The sequence below is a fragment of the Lepisosteus platostomus genome, chromosome 4 (assembly GCF_059453375.1).
Source record: "Lepisosteus platostomus isolate fLepPlt1 chromosome 4, fLepPlt1.hap1, whole genome shotgun sequence".
NCBI classification, from domain to species: Eukaryota; Metazoa; Chordata; class Actinopteri; order Semionotiformes; family Lepisosteidae; genus Lepisosteus; species Lepisosteus platostomus.
The window spans coordinates 60,169,104-60,186,308 of NC_142614.1; positions in this window are offsets into that span (position 1 = coordinate 60,169,104).

Here is a 17,205-nt window from a genome sequence, read left to right on the forward strand (position 1 = left end):
CTCCCACCTCAGCTGTAGTTCTCTGCAGTTCATCCAGAGTGATCATGGGCCTCTTGGCTGCATCTCGGATCAGTCTTCTCCTTGTCTGAGCTGAAAGTTTAGAGGGACGGCCAGGTCTTGGTAGATTTGCAGTGGTCTGATACTCCTTCCATTTCAAGATGATCGCTTGCACAGTGCTCCTTGGGATGTTTGAAGCTTGGGAAATCTTTTTGTATCCAAATCCGGCTTTAAACTTCTCCACAACAGTATTACGGACCTGCCTGGTGTGTTCCTTGGTCTTCATGATGCTCTCTGCGCTTTCAACAGAACCTTGAGACTATCACAGAGCAGGTGCATTTATACAGAGACTTGATTACACACAGGTGGATTCTATTTATCACCATCAGTCATTTAGGACAACATTGGATCATTCAGAGATCCTCGCTGAACTTCTGGAGTGAGTTTGCTGCACTGAAAGTAAAGGGGCCGAATACTTTTGCACGCCCCACTTTTCATTTTTTTATTAGTTAAAAAAGTTTCAAAAATCCAATAGATTTCGTTCCACTTCACAATTGTGTCCCACTTGTTGGTGATTCTTCACATAAAATAAAAAATTTATATCTTTATGTTTGAAGCCTGAAATGTGGCAAAAGGTTGAAAAGTTCAAGGGGGCCGAATACTTTCGCAAGGCACTGTACAAAGTCCACACAGATAGACCCCCTGGAGTTGAACCCAGGGCCCTAGAGCTGTGATTCAACAATGCTAACCACTGTTCCACCATGCCAGCCATGACAGTCTTCCATATGGAGCAAGACAATGCCCCAATTAGGCAACAGTGTGGGCCGTTATGTTGGCGGTTTTGTCTTTCAGATGAGATATTAAACCAAAGGACGTGACTGTGGCCTAAAAACGGCAGAGGAATCCTACTCCGTTGGGCTCCTGAGCAAGGCCCTTAACCCCAGCTGCTCCAGGGGCACTGTACAATGGTAGACCCTGTGCTCTGACCCCAGGCTCTCTCCCTGTCTGTGTGTCTCATGGAGAGCAAGCTGGGGTATGCGAAAAGGTAATTCCTAATGCAAGAAATTGTAAAGGGTTAATAAAGTAATGTTATTATTATATAGCCCCATTTTAAAAAAACAGGTTGCCGACCTGTCAGTATTAAACATTAGACTTTTCTGTCTAGCCAATACAAATATCCTTTGGTTACATAATTGCTTGGGTACGACTTTTATTCTCCTGTCTTCATGGGACAAATGGTGGCCTTGTGCTGCCATGGACAGAGGAACACTACAATGATGGATATAAACACTACCTTCCAGTTAGCAATCTGGGATCCACTAAGAACAATAGTGTTACATAAATACAATAAATTTCTATAGAACAATATTATTCTATAGCATTTTAGTAATGTGTTTTCTAACATTCACTGTGGTAGCCAGGCGCAGTACAGGTACAGTAATAGAAACAGACAGACTATGAACAGGATAGTGAAGGTAGCCAACGCAGTCACAGTGCACAACAGCCACAGCTGACAGACATACAGTATACAGTATATCACAGAAATAATGTGGAAGGCCAATATAATCATTAACTGTCATGACCAGCCCTTGCAAAGTGAATTTGAGCTTCTTCCACTAGGGTATCAATTTAGACTACCCAAATTTAATAGTAATAGATCTTAGTTATCTTCATTCCCACACCACAGCTATTAACCTGCTTAATTTGTAAGCATGATTATATATTTAAGTTTTTACTTATTTTTTCATCCAGCATGTATCTTATGCGTCTCAAAAACTGATGGCCCAATTTCTTTTTTTTTTCTGAATTGCAGAGATTTCTTAAGCTGCGAACATGTTTTTCTCATCTTATGCATGCATGTTTCTTATCGGTAAAGAGATTCATGTTGTGTTAAAAGTTGTATATTCTGTGTTTTGTCTTGTACCTGCCTGCAATGCAAATTTCCCATCTGGCACAATTAAGGAAGTTTGTACATTATGATGATTATCATCTATCATTTTAAAACAACATATTGCGTTTATTTGTTAAAACTTTATATGCTGCTCCTGTGTTGTCTGTGATAATTTTGAAAAGAAAGCAAAAATCAATTAGTTCTGATGATGTGTATTAAATATCAGCTGGGCCAGTCTCGTCATACAACTAATACCCTAGAATTGTGTTGGGACATGAACCATCTTTTCTCCAGTACTTCAATGCTTATTGTACTCATGCTGGGCAACAATTAGAAACAAGGAAATTTAATATGGAAGAAGGTGGTGCATCCAATGCACTGCATCTGGGGTAGGGATGGTGAACAGCTACAACATCAGGAGGTTCTGTCTTGTCAGTGGAAAAGAGGAAGATCTTCCCTTCAATAGGGATTCTGCTAAAGAAAGAAAGTGTTAGAATTGACAGGTTTTGTTTACTTGTTCTGTAGCACTATTTACATTGACAGTGTGCGCATTAACTGAAACTCATTTTCGAAATAGGAAAGTCTGATCTTCTTCCTCTTCTTCTACCATCATTGAAAGCCAATTTTTCAAAGATAGTGGAAGAATAAGAATGCCTATTCTGAACAAAGGAAACCAGCACTAATGCTGTCCAAGTTTCATTGAAAAGTGCAAAATTGTTTATTGTTAAGCATTCCACATTTATTTCATTGTTTCACTGTAAACATACATATTATTCAAGGGGACAACATTTTAAAATTGATTTATTTTATATTTCACCTGACATAAAATCGTTTTTTTTACTGACAGTCAAAAGGACAGGAATAAAGATAAACCAAATCTAAACCGTTGGTAAATCTTACAATGTACAGGGTTTTCATTCTGCCCCATGCTGTCTCTAAAAAGTCTAATTTGGAGTTATGGTATGTAAGAAGCATTCATATATTTATCAATACCACAAAGTCTTAGTTTCCAGGTACACACAGATATAATAGTTGATTACAGAGCTTTTTAATACATCACCGAGAGAGATTAACATTCTAGCTTAACATCATATACATTATCATTATTTTGGCAAGAGCTTCTAAACCCCAAAAAGGAAGCTCAACCTTCATAAAAAATTTAGTAGTAGTGAAATTCATTCCTTCTAATGTTTCACTCAGTGTTGTTCTTGCATTAGTTCAGTGAAAGGCAGGTAAAAGTGAGCAGCTCCAGTGAAATTCTAATCATCCAGTCCAAAGGAGGCCACTCACCCTACACACTGTCTCTCCTCTGGGAAGTGGAGGAACTTGTCCTGAACAGCAGACATGCCACGGCACCAGAAACTGGTCACCAACGAAAGTGATGGTAATTGCGTTTGTTCACTTAACTTCTGTTTCTTGCATTGCATTTTTTAGTTTTTGTGATAGGCCAGTTTCAGCTGTTTGGAAAGGAACTGCTGTAGTCATGTTAATGTCCATATTGATTATTTTTTTACTCAAAACATACATTAGAAATGTAAGAAAACATGAAAAATACAGATGACAAGGATTCCCTATAATCATCATACATGAAGTATGAGTAAGGTACATATTTGTATTGAATTATTTTACTAGCTTTGTATGTTTTTGAATTAATCCAATTTTACATGCAGTCTATTTGTAATTTGTGAAATGGAAGATATTAATAGTATACTGTATTTTCTTTTTTTGTAAGTGTGTGGGTGCAACACCAATGACACCTACCATATATTAATATCTCATGTCTTATATTCACCTATAATACCTGAAAACTGAGTCTTAGCTTCAGTTTGTTTTTCTTTTATGTAAAATAATTAAAACCCCAAAAATCCTAAGCTTTAAAGATAATTTCTTCTTATTGTATTGAATAGTAATTAGCTGTTGTAAAGGAATGTGCCCATTTGACCTACTGTATTAAAATATGCTTTTATATAATTAAATCTCAAAGACAGTAAAATGGTGAAAAATAATCTTAATAGTTTATTTCAGGTGATACTTTGGAAGGTATAAGTATGTGTTACAGGCCTTCTAAATGAAAGAAAATTGTCTGGGTATTTGTAAAAAAGGTCGGAGTACTGAATAATCCATCATTATGTTTTTGAATGAGTGCCATTATGCTAGTCATGAAAGAATTATTACCTGCCTTATAACATATATTGCACTTAAAGTTTTATTACAGTCTATTGTGTAATTTCTCAGCAATTTGATAATTACTAGAATTACGTATTAATTATAATGAGTATGAAAATGATATTCATTCAGAAAATTCTCCTATACATAGTTTATTAATAATTAACACAAAAATATTAGAAATTAAAATATGAATATACTATATGACTTGTAGTTTTCCATGTATATTTAAAAATTCCAAAGTGTATTCTATATGATATCTTTTTTCCAGAAGAAACAAAATGGTCAGAAGTGACCATAACATTAAAATTATTTTAGATCTTTTCATGACAACCAATTAAATTTCAGGTTTATATGCTTGGCTTTCATACCCTACCATCATTTTACAAATAATTAATTTTCACAAGTAAATAAAGCCAAATGAGAACTCAGTCATCAAATGATGATTCCTTAGTCACCTTTAATATTTTCTTGTGGCAGCAGCTGTAGTATTTAATTTTAAGTATTGAGCACAATGTGAGATACGCAAGACTGAGAGTTGGTAGTCATTTGAGATCAGTGACTGAGATCCTTATAAAAGTTATAAAAGCTTTACAGTAAAACAATTAAAGGAAATAGATTTCCATGAGTTGAGCTTTGTTTGTCTCGTGAAGCTGATTTAGGATTGGGAGTGAAAATGATTATATTCTACTTTAGTTATATTAAAAGGAAAATGTCTGAGACATGAGAGTGCGTTTTGCATAGCCTTTTATGAAAATTCTTCTTAAGAACTTAATTCTTTTAATTTCCTTTCTAAATTTACAGATCTCAATTACATTATGTATAATGTTTATACTGCACCTTGCTTTGCGTATTGTTGATAAATGGTTTGGTTTACCAAAGCATTCATTGGTTAGGGTACAGTTAGTTTTAATATGCACAAATATCCAGTCAAATTTCATGAAATAGGGACTGCAGCACTTTCTGGAAAGGTTATTATATTTTGAACAAGCTGTGTTATCAATGTGATAAGCACATGAGAAGGGTTAAAAAGGAGAGAAGGATAGTTAGCTTATCTTGTTCATTTGGTAGTTAGCTAACTGATCCAAGCATCTCCTCCAGCCATTTCTTGAAAGAAGCCAGATTTCAACAATTTAATACTTCAATACTCCCACAATCCTTTGCATGAAAAGATGTCTCCTGTTCTCAGTTTTAAACACACTACCATGTAGTTTCCACTTGTGTCCTCTGGTTCACGTTTCCAGAGCAACAATGTATTTTCCATAATGTGGTGACTGAAACTGCACAAAATATTTTAAATAATAATAATTGCTTACACTTATATAGCACTTTTCTGGACACTCCACTCAAAGTGCTTTAAAGTAATGAGGACTCCCCCCTACCACCTCGATGGTGCGACGCCAGCCATAGTGTGCCAGAACGCTCACCACACATCAGCTATCAGTAGGAAGGAGAGCGGAGTAATGAAGCCAATTCATTGATGGGGATTATTAGGAGGCCATGATTGGTAAGGGCCAATGGGGAATTTGGCCAGGACACCGAGGTTATACCCCTACTTTTTTCAAGAAACGCCCTGGGATTTTTAAATGAGGCCTTCCTAACGATCGACAATTTTTACATAACATTCCTTAATTTTAATTTTACATATTTAACGACAGTATATGCCCTACCATTTTGCCTTTTTAATTTTAATTAACTAATTATTTTTTTTAATTTTGCCTCACATTATCCACAAGAGGTAAATGATCTATCAGCATAAACACAGTCTTTTTCATAAATAAACTGTATATTTCTCAGGCAAGCATTGTGATCTTTGTTATTGATGAAGGTCTGGTATGTCGGGAGACTAGTACAATGGTGCAGCTTCGCAGTACTGTGGTTTTGCTAGTGGAATTTGAAACTTCTGAAATAGAATTCCATAACACATTTTGTAAAGGTTGCAATGGGTAACACCATCTGAGCTTGCTAATTTGGATGCTTGAGTTGTAAGTATGATTATGTATTATTTTATTTCTTGGCTTAAAAAACCCTTGTATTTGGTACTGGGAATACCCATGCACTGGGTTTGTTAGTGTCACATGCCTGTTATGTGTAGGACAAGGACCTGTTTTTAACTCTAGAATTGTATGTTAAATTAAGCCTCCCCATTTGATACTTGATGCATCAACACTTTTCTTCAAATGTACAGAATGTAACATATTTTCTTTAATCTTTACCACTTTGAAAGTCAGTTTTATTTTCTAGTTCATTTTGTGATCTTTTTCTTGGCTAATGTTAGCCTGGCATATCTAAAGATGTCTTTCCACCTGCTCAGACCTGTTGTCTCTCTGTTAGAGAGGGAGACAGCAAAATAACTTTCCCTGTTTTTCTAAATTAAGTGATCTCTATTCAAGATGTTTCAACATTCTTGCAAGTGTGCCGATATGAACTGAATGTGAACAAATCAATAAATTACATTGTTCAAAAGCAGTTCTGTAATATTTAGAAATCAATTTAAATTGAAGTATAAACAGAGTGGAGTATCATGGGCTCACTATTTCTGATATGAACAATTACTGCTACTGAATAATGTCAGATTACCTAATTGACTCAATCATTCCTCTTATATTCCTTTGCACAGGGCTCTATGTCCCAATTGTTAAGACATACAGTACTAATCATGGCCCCGATGTCATTGAAAGGTCATATTGTTATCCTAGATGAAAAGCTGAGACAATCGGTACTTGCATAAGTGGATCGTCAGAACTGGAAATTGTCTAATTTGCTGGATCATAAAATATTCCATTATAAAGACTGGTAGAGCACTTTGTGCCCAAGGATAGATCTTTATATGTTAATGTTTCAATAATCTGGTACTGCAATTCTATATTATGAATTTTATTGCCATACATTATAATTAAGTCCTGTTGACCTTTTAAATGAATATATACACAATAGAAAGAATGTTTCCTACTTGTATGTTTTATCAAAATTGCTGATGTATTCCCATGTAACATTTACATTGTTAGCCACGTTTAGTATTTAGAGAGCGATACGCCCATGAATGTCCCAGTTCATTACTAGCTTGGCAGCACAGAAAATAGAAACAAAGGTGCTTCTGTGCTGTTCCCTTGCCTCAATCTGCCCCACGCCCTCACGAAAGGTCTCTGATGGTACAGAAAGGTGCTTCATTAATGGCCCCTTTGTGTTCTTTGTAGAACATTACTCTCCATGTAATGATGCATGTAAATTTCAGATCGAGTTACACAAAGAAACAAATGTGAAGTCTATAAACACATATTCATTATTTAATGGGTTCTTTTGTTACCACACTTAACCGACTATGGCAGACCAGATTAAGGGAATTTACTCATTTTAAGCTTCTTTTATTTTTTTGCATTAACACATTGCCAAGATTATTAAAAAATATTGCACAAGAAAATTTAAAAGCTGGCCGTTTCTGGAAAAAATACATTGAATGGTTTTCAAAGAAATTGTGAAAAGAAGAATGCAAAAGTCTGACAAAAACTGAAAATATAGAATACTGTGTGTAAGAAACAATTCAATTACAGTAATATTTATCTGCAAGATTTACTGGACTCTTGCCAAGGTGAATTTTGGTATGCTTTTTGCCAATCAGTATATTTTGAATGTGAGGCTTTCAGCACAGTTTGATTTTAGAGTTCTATCAGGAATTGTGTGAAGCTTTAATTAAACATGCTATTGAACTTTGTTCTGCCACGTTTAATTATTGGAAATTAGCCTCTTATAAACTCCAAGAATATATACTGTTATGTTTCATTTTCCTGTTGAATTCCCTGATCCTGGTTTCAGCGAACAGTTGGAATAAGAATCTTTAAGAGAAAATCATTTAAAAATGGCAAATTCCCTGGCTTTATCACATTTTCAATAAGTATATTGTAGAAGGCATTCATAAAATGAATACGGTAAATAATTGAATTTTATCAACCTCTCACCAATATTTTAAGCCTTTTTTCTCTTTAGCCATGTTGTGTATGGTGATCTCAAAAGTGCTATCTTGCTTTTAATTTTATATTTCTTTTTCCAACAGTCAGCATTGAAATAGATATTGAAGACGATGAGGAAACATCAGGTGGGAATTATGGTTGAAATTATATTCCTTTTATTTTGTTTTGTCTTGTTTCTGAGACTTCGACTTCAGCACATTTGGGAATACTGAATATTGATTACTTGAATTTTTCCATCCTAAACTTTCAAAAAGAATGTATAGTATAGTAGTAGTATACATTCTGTACCATATGTTACTTCTGACTGAGTGATGCAGTTGTCTTTTCTTTTCCTGATGAATTTCATAAATCTAGTAAAATCACTTTCAAAATGTATGTTCTCTTTCAGAAGAGCAAATATGTTTCCAGTCAAGGCTGCTGGTTGATGTAATACTGTGTTACTTAGTAAATGTCTGTCTTCAGTGAGAATGTAGGCTCATCACAGTCAGTGATATCAGTGATGTAATATTAGTAGAGGAATACTACTAGAGGTGGACTTGTAGATAAGGGTTCCCTATAACTTAGGGCTCTGCAGTCCTGGTCTTCTAAGGCTACTCTGCCTGCAGGAGTTCTAGGCTTAGTACGAGCTGTAAAATTAAGCCAATGATAACTGATTTTGGTCATTAAGACTAACAGTACCAGGACTTGACACTTGTCTCTATCCCATTCTCTTACCCACATTCAATTTATCCTTAATACCCTGTTTTCTCAGGTAAAACCCATTTCAAAACCCAGCCTCATAATCAAATCTGGTGAGCTGACAATTTGACCCTGCATGTATTAAATGGAAAATGTTTCAGAGGATGAAAAATGAAAAGATATTTCCAGATATAGTGTAACCACACACAGCAAGTTTAGAATGCTATGAGCAAAAGGGATGGCTGATGACTGATGTGAACACTGAAGTGAAAAGGGAGACGCACAACTTAATGTAAACTACAGTATACTGCATATCAGGTCACTCACGATGTGCTTTACAACTATTTGGTGACACAATCTTTAGACAATTTCGGTTTCTAACATCTACCCAGTTTTATTTCTTGCATTTGATATTTGGGGATGGTTGTACAGAACGTTTTGCATATGTTCACCAGAATAAATTCGATAAAACAATAAGAACATGGAATACATGTTATCAGGTTGTTTTAATTACTGCTTTGTATGCATACTATACAAAGTCCTGTATATATTGTGTTAATTCTTCAAAAGAAAAAGTTTAATTCTTTAATTCTTATGATTGTCGTTGTTTTGTACCTACACAATTGTTCCTTGTAATTTAAGTAAAATAAAAGTCATACATATACTGTATCTGGAGACAAAAACGAGTTATGCTGTATACAAAATGTTTAAATTTAGAAAATAATTTGTTTCAATATGCTTTGGACAAAAGCCCTTCTTCAACTGGTGAGATAAATGTAACCATAGTGCTATTCAAAACAAGCAGTCAAAATTATTTGCTTAGTCGATATACTGTAGCCTATTATATATTAAATATTGTGACAAATTCCTTCTTTTTAGTAACATGACTTTAGCAGCATGAGGTTCTACACCCAGGGCAAAAGCCTTAATGGGTTTTAAAAAACAGACCTTTAAAATAAAAGAATTTAGTGATGAGAAACCTATTTATCGATACTGAAACGAATTTTTTTATCTAAAGTGTGTTACTCAGATAGCTATTACCCTACCACCATGAGACCCCTTTTTGTATTAAATAAACTTCTTATTACAAAAATGTGAGAATGCGGTTCAAACTCTTCTCAAGTTATACCATCTTTGCACAGCAAGTTAGTTTGCCATGACAGCCGGCCACTCACCTGGCTCACTGCCGGTTACCTTGGAAACGTGTACCGACAGGAAATCTGCATCACCAGTGAGCAATTTATATCAGTGCCCGCTTGAGGTGCTGCAGATTATTTTAGGACGCTCTGAGACTGCTCAAGACTTGGTTTTAGTTTCATCTCTGAGCTCCTCAAGCCCTGTTTCCCGTTTATCTGCTTTTGCCTGCTTGGAATCCTGACCTCTGCAGTATTTTCTACTTCGATCAGGGATCACCCCTGGCTTGTTTACCATTCCGTATTAACACAGCCTTGACCCTGCTTGTGATTATGACAACGTTTTTTTGAATCTTTATGCTTTGGAATGAGTCACATTCCCTGCTTTCAACTCCCGCTTGCTCGACCACAGATATGACCCGAATTACTTGCCTGCTCTCGACTGTGCTGCGTCACTGACCCCCCTAGCTACCTCTGCAGCACCACACCGCCTATGTGCTCAGTTCCGGCTCTATTGCTAGCACAGCCTGCAGTTAATCTCATTTGTGCGGACTTTCTGCTCAGCCGGGTCCCCGTGTACGCACTCCGCTGCTCGCAGCGTCCCTAGTACTGTCAGCTGTCTCGTCCAGCACCTGGGTAAATCCCCTACATCCGCCGTTAGTCTCCGTCAGTAGCGGGATCTGACACAATAACTATACTGATATAGTCTGACGGACGTAAGTGTTAGAAACACCGCCCCTCTCTTTGCCGACCTTTAGTCCTTAGACCTTTAGTACAGGCAGTATAGTAAAGTACTTTGCGTAGTGAGATAAACAGCAAATTGCAATAGATAGTAAACTGGTTAATAATTCATAACAATAATTAATAATAATAACAACAACAACAATAAATTGTTATTATTGACCATTTGTTTATAGAGTAAAAATGTCAACCAGTTTAACTTTGATTTTAAAATATGTAATTTTTAAAAACAAAACTTTGCATTCTTCTGAAAGTAGAACATGAACATTTCCTTGCTTTTATACAGCACTTTTCTAATCCCAGTGGATGAAATATGAGTGCTTTACAAATAGACGGGGGCCCACTTCAATCACTTTATTCTTAATTGGAGCATCCATTTGGGTGATGCACAGCACTCACTATGTATTGGTGGCTCCACAAAACATGAGACCTGCTAGAAAAATGACAACCTATTTCACTAATTTGATATATTTTAGGTAGGTCAGATTGTGCAAGACGAGAGTGGAATTTAGCTGTGACATTGAGAGTAGCACATTAACTCTCTTATGAATGATGCCATGGAATTGACCAAAGCAGTCTGGACCTCAGTTACAAATCTCCCATGAAGAATGGTAACTCTTATATCGCAGAATCCACTCATTCTGCTGGGACATTAATTGAGAAATTCAAGAGAGCAGAGTGCCTGGTTCACCGACATCGTTCACGCTGACTTTCCTAAGTGATCTGCTGTTCCAGTACTGTCTTAGAGAAAGGTGTTGTATCCAAATCTCTAACCACCTATTTAAAATGATATGCTAGAGACATTAAAGTTTGGGTATTGATGTGATTGTAGTGCTGAGGATACACAGCCCAAACTGAAATGACAGTGACAAGTGTCCTCAAGAAATGTCTATTTGACATCCAGTCATTGAAGTGGTAAAAAATAAGCTCATATAATGCAGTTACAAGTGATTGGTCCTAAAATACATTTTTAAAAATCTCACAAAATCTAACTGTTTAAAGATAGTATTTGACAGCAATTCTCTTTGTAATGTTACATTTGAAACTTTAAAATACATGATATCTAAAAGGCTCACTGAAAGTAAAAGGACCAAAAATCTGATGTGTCTATGGGCACAGGACGCAGGCCTTTTCCACATCATTGTCTACACTCCACTACCATTCGTCTTTCCTTCACCTTTTACATGAAAACATTAGGTGTACATTAACATTTAGTTTACAAAGTAACTTTTAGTGGGCGTTTTAAGGAAATTAGTGTTACTTTGAGTTACTTTCAGGAACTCCGCTGAGGTGTAAATTGAGCTCTGCCTTCATCACCATGCTGTAACAGTTTTGAATACTCAAGACTGACAGAACTCTTTGAGATGTTTCACATGAATGGTGTAAAAATGAAAGCACTCTAAATTGGAAGACTTTTTGCAGACAGTAAGACAGACAGTAAGTTATATACACATATACGTGTGTACATGTATATTTCTCACATGTGTGCATCTACTGTATGTGTAAAAAACAAGAGAGACTGCTATCCCCTCCACACACATGTAACTTTTGGTACTGGTCAATTAATGTCTTTTCTTTTGATTCTGGGTTTCTAATTTACCTAATGTCTGGGTCAAATAGCTAACTTTCTCAAATGTTAGGTAGAAGATAATGGACACCAAATTACCTTGGGAACTTGAGTCTGTAAAGAGACCTGACCTCCTTAGAATAAGTGTAATTGTTAGTCAAAAAGAAAGAAAAAAACACAACAAGCAAACGAAACCTAAGAATTCTATTGCCTTTTCAAAGTAATTATTCTGTTTCACAGTGTTTGTAATCTGATTTAGGGGGATGTCAGTGTCTCTTTGGTTTGTGGAGTCTTCGTGGAGAATTGGGGAGTCTCTAAAGTACACTTTCCCGAAGGTGTTGGCACATTACATTGTCTGTGACTCCAATTGCAGTCTCAGCTTTCTTTTCTTCAGATTGGATAATGTGGCCTGACTTTTTATACTGTCGTGTGCTATGCCTTTTCCAGGAGATTACCCAAATAACTTCTCAGAAAATTCATAATCAAGAAGGCAAAGATAAATCTGGCAGAAACAGCCCGACTGGCTTTTTAATTGACAAATATTGTTACAGTAATATAGTTTTTGCCACTTTCTTCTCCTTCAGTTGAAATAGGTTCTGCTTACCAAATAGTCCCAGAAATATAACTCCACCTGATGTAATTCATTCATTTCATTAATTGAAACATCTTATGTGCTGATGTTGTTTTATTCTTCTGGTTATTTCTTGGGCCCAGATCTTCTTTCTCATCTTTCAGTATGGAATTTACAATAACTGCGCAAAAGGTGTTTTTTTTATTTTCAGAAAAATGAACTTTTCCAATTACTACTGTCAAAAATGTCAGTAGTCTTTCCTCCCTGTTTGGCAAGGCTCATAATGTTGTAAATTAACCTTGTTAAAAACACATGAAACTGAACAAAGAATAGCCAGATCAATTAAGGTAGAATTGCAGGGGAGCAAACTATTGTATTTTACTAATATAATTTTATTTTTGAAGGAGCACATACTAATATCTTGGGACCCAATTGTTATCGCTACATAAATCAAATACTAACAACAATGTGGATTTCATGCTTTGCCTGTCAAAATCATACACACATTAGATTTAAACTATTCTGCTTTTTGTCCTGGGGCAGCTGACCTCAGGTGTTTTTTGATATCATAATACCATACAGACAGATAGTATACATATCCCAAATAAGAAGGAGCTTTAACAAGAAGGATGTAAAATACTTACTGATTAAAGGACTACATGAAGAGACATTCATACAATACCTTCAAACTGCAGCACAGTGTCTGACCCATTACAAACCTAACTGATAACGACTCATATCCGATGAGTAGAAAGGAAAGGTTTTGAAAAGTTGCCTCTTACCAAACATTATCCTGTTCTGCATCCAAATGAAACTCTTCCTTGTTTGTTTTAGTCTTCATCCCATTTAAATGACAGATACCTGATCTGCAGGCCAATGCCCTCTTGACTATTCTAGCTTAGCTATATTATTTTCTGTTCTAAGTATTTAAATCTTTGAAAAATAATTTTAAGACTCAGTGTAATGTAACATCTTATACAGTATTTTGACAAAACATTCATAGGAATATTTTGGAGAACAGCAATAATGCTTTGGTAATAGGATGATAACCTTATAAACTTGATTACTTTGATTTTTGCGGCAACTACTAGTGAATTATTGTGCTTCGTAAAAATATTTATTCCGTCCTGGTTTGTTTCAATTATACAGTACATTCAGATAACATTTGTTATTTCTATATGAACCTGATCCTGACATTTTTAATAGATTGATGTTTTAATTGTGTATTACTCTTAATCCTTTCCACAAAAAAGTGAATTCGAAGATACTGTTTGTGGAGGATACTTGCAGGGAAATTGTGTTGCTACTCAGTGTCTATTTACAATAAGAATGTAGAAAGTAGAATTTTAGAATTTCAGACAGTTAAATATTTTTAGAAGTCACTGGGTATCCAGTCTCCAATCATTTATTTATTTTACAATAGTGTGTTAAGTACTTCATTTTTTATGAATTCCTGCATAGGACTGAAATATAAATTGAAAGAAAGCATTCATTTTAGCTTGATATATCACATCACTATCAGTTCTATCCCCTAAAAGCAAAAGCTCAGAGAACATTTTAAAGTGCATTAAGGCACACACAGATTGAGTAAAAAGCATTTTGTTACACACGTAGGCTATTTGGTTGCATTTTAAATTAATTATAATAATAATTAATAATTGCTTACACTTATATAGCGCTTTTCTGGACACTCCACTCAAAGCGCTTTACAGGTAATGGGGACTCCCCTCCACCACCACCAATGTGCAGCATCAACCTGGATGATGTGACGGCAGCCATAGTGCGCCAGAACGCTCACCACACATCAGCTATCAGTGGGGAGGAGAGCAGAGTAATGAAGCCATTTCATAGATGGGGATTATTAGGAGGCCATGATTGGTAAAGGCCAATGGGAAATGTGGCCATGACCTTAGGTTTGAAACCTTAGTATTTAATGATTAAGACATTTAAAATTGTCCCCAAGCCTTCCAGGAGATACATTTAATATGCTCTTTTTGAGGTTTTCTGTTCTTCAAAATGACATCACCCTTTAACCCAGGCTCCTCTCCAGCACAAAACATATACTTTCTCCTTATACATAACATAACGTTTACAACACCTTTTCCTTTAGATTATTTTTTGTCTACTTGACTGTAAATGAATGGTGCTTGTATCAAAGGATTTTTCGAATACCACTTCATCAGAATGCATTTGATATTTCATATAGAACTGACTGAGGGGATTTTGATTGGTCTCACCATACCAGGTTGTTGTTAATAATAGTTTTAAAAAAGAAAACCAATACAGATTGATCAATACTATAACATTCACAACTTTTTAAGAGTTATTTTAATACAAATCTATGAAGCTTAAACAGCTACATGATTTCAGAACTAAAAACAACAGTATTGTTAATGATTCACTCGCATGTGCATGCCAGATTTTACCAATTAATTTGTACTTGAAACAATTTAATTAATTTCTATGCACAACTGTCATTACTCATATGTTGTTTTGTATAATACAATACAAATGTATTATACTTCTTTATAATATTTCTTTCTTTGATTTCTGTGCTTGTCATCCCTGCATCTGTTTTGACCATTTACATAATTGGATAAAACAGAGTTTCTGAACATATTAAACATGACTTCAAGCAGAAGAACTTTGTAGTTGCTAATTGCTTATAGCATATTGTTCACATGCTTAAAGTCATTTCACCAAACAAACAGCCGCTAGGCTCTTCCACTTAATCATTTACATCAAGAAAAACAAAAATGAAAAAAAAAGTTATATCACAGTCTTTTTAAAGGTGGTTTTCCTGTTAAGATTGAGCAATTTTTATTTATAAAGGTGAGCCATTTTTCCTGATATTTGGGTTATTTCTGCACTCTTTTGGGTGGTCACCCCAGAATCCACCTTAAGCACATCAGAGGAAGGGTGTGTTACTTGGGCTGCTCCAGCCATCCCTGCGTTGGCAAAGTAAAGTGGAATATAAACAAACTGCGTCTTTCCAAACCTGCCTGTAGGAGGGATTGATCATTCACATATGGCCTCTACATACTATAGGTTCTTGCACTGTAGACCACCAATTAGCACTACTGAAATCTGACGTAGTCTATAACCTTGTAAGTTTCCCGTTGCCTTCATCAGTGCTATTGACAACACAGTGTTACAAGAGAAACTTCATCTCCATTCAAAGGAAGAAACTTACAGCTTGTCACCTAAGGTACCTTCTGGTCTGTGGCCAAGACAGAGTCTCAGATAACTTTAATGACTCTTCTATTTCCCACTTCACCATCCTGATACGTCTCATTAACTAACAGTGAAAATTGACCTAGACTGTTTGCTGCTTCAACCTACATTTCGACGTTGATCATTATTTAAAAAGGTGCATTATTTTTACTTGTCCCGCCCTGTTCTTTTGTTCTAGGAAGTAATTGACTTAATCCTCAGATCCTGGCTTCTAGAGAAGCAAAGCCTGTCAATATGTCTGCACCTGTGGCTGAAGCACCACCTTTTCTCAGGCAGTGGCTGAAGCACACCATCGACCCACTTGCCTCTATCCTCTATCCTCTATCCTGTGGCTTATAATGGAGTTTGGATGAGTGCCTGTCAATATGTTGTAATAATTTTAGGTATAAGCGTCTCTAACAAACGCCTTAGTTTGGTCAGAAACCATTTATTCTTTAGTTCGTATGTATTACAAATGCTTTTAGAGGTAAAGGTTTTGTAAGATGAGCTTTAAAACTTGCTAGTGTGCTTATACTGTAAATGAGATATGTAATACTTGGATGTCACTCTTCCTGAATGTTTTTCGAAAAAAATCAGAAGCACTTTGTATCGATCACTTCAGTTTTGTTTTACTCTTTTGGCAGCTCAAACAATTATAAATACAAATACAAATGAGGAACAATTAAAAGCATGATCAAGTATCTAGCTGCAAAAGCAGACAAGCAACAGAAAAGGTTACAAGAAGTGTGAATCAGAGCTTGTTGTAGCTTGTTAAACATTTTGAAATCACTTAAAGACATTGAAGAGTGTGGTCGAAAATAAGGTGTGATTATCCATATACTGGGAATTTTCAATCAATCTTAATTTAAAACTTTATATCTTTTTTTTATTTTTTTGTTTCTACTTAAAAAGATGTTCATTTAATTAATCATAATTTGAAACTCACTTTGAATGACAGACTGAAGGCAAATTTAGCTAAAAATAATGTTAATAATGTTATATAATGTAATAATGTTAATAATGAGCACCCAGAGGAAACCCACATAAACATGGGGAGAGCATACAAACTCCACACAGATAGCACCCCAGATCTGCAATTGAACCCAGGGCCCCAGCACCGCAAGGCAGCAATGCTAATGAAGCATCACTGCGCTGCCCTTTTACAGAACATATAGGTATCAAATCATATGAAATCCTTATAAATGTATAAGCCCTGATTTTTGGCTGGTTATGGATCTCCATCTACAATAATTCTAAATTTTTTTTTTATTTTTTAATCT